Source organism: Oryza sativa, chromosome 4 (assembly GCF_034140825.1).
Source record: "Oryza sativa Japonica Group chromosome 4, ASM3414082v1".
In the NCBI taxonomy this organism is placed as follows: Eukaryota; Viridiplantae; Streptophyta; class Magnoliopsida; order Poales; family Poaceae; genus Oryza; species Oryza sativa.
Genome location: NC_089038.1, coordinates 15,507,628 through 15,508,558, shown reverse-complemented (window position 1 = coordinate 15,508,558; position 931 = coordinate 15,507,628). Strand labels below are relative to the sequence as shown.

At 44.8% G+C, this 931-nt stretch overlaps 1 pseudogene; it reads right to left on the bottom strand.

The window, feature by feature from the left end:
• LOC4335492 (pollen allergen Phl p 2-like) lies at positions 1 to 617 on the bottom strand (annotated as a pseudogene).
• Positions 618 to 931: the final 314 nt, after the last annotated feature.

The window sequence follows — 931 nt, the reverse complement described above, 5'->3', positions numbered from 1 at the left end:
TTAATGAAAGTTGACCAAATATACTTTTTTCCATATATCTTATATAAATGACATATATTCCAAACAATGCTCACATACAGCTCCGCAGCAATATTTTGGAAGGACACATGTATGCCTTATGTTGCCATCGGCCTATTACAACAAAATAACCAAAAATAATAATTATTTGCTCACTCAAACATGACACGATCTCTTTTAAGAGAGGATTATTTAGATGTTCATATTTCGCATGTGACCCAACAAGAGTACACATGTCTGTTACTTAGAGTTGGATTCCACTCTTGTACTCAGAGCCAGCTGTAAAGCTTTCAGGGATGATATCGTCGACGACACGGTAGCCGCTATTCTTGACAAGGAAGCGGACAGAGAAGGGGCCCTTGAGCGGCGACTCACTTTTGAGCGTCCAGGTGTTAGACGACGATTCCTTGAGCGCCACCCAGTCCTTGCCGCCCTTCTCCTTGACCTCCACCTTAGAGATGGCAACATTAGTGACAAGCTCTAGACTTTTGGCGCTAGAGCCCTTAGCGACCTTGAAGGTGAGCTCAGTGGCACATGAGCCAACAACCAATAGTGCCGCCACCGCCACGGCGAGCCGGAAAAGATGACAAGGAGGCCATTGGCTAGCTAGTTTGTTTGTTGGTGTAATCTTCCTTTTTTCTTGACTGGAAGAGGGATTGGTCGATATGTTTGGTGATCTATGTTGCAGATGGGTGCGTATTTATGGTGGAGGGAGGGTAAGAAAACTAGGCATAGATGCACGGTGCAGCATGGAGATCGTTGGTAGACTTTTTCGTCGAGGGGCTCTTATACAGTTGCTATAAATAGATGCTAATTGGGTGGTCCTGGTTGTTTCGCTAGCCTACGGCATGCAGGCCTCCCAAAAATTAGCTATGTGATCCCATCTCTTCTCTACTTTTTTTTAGCTTAGAAC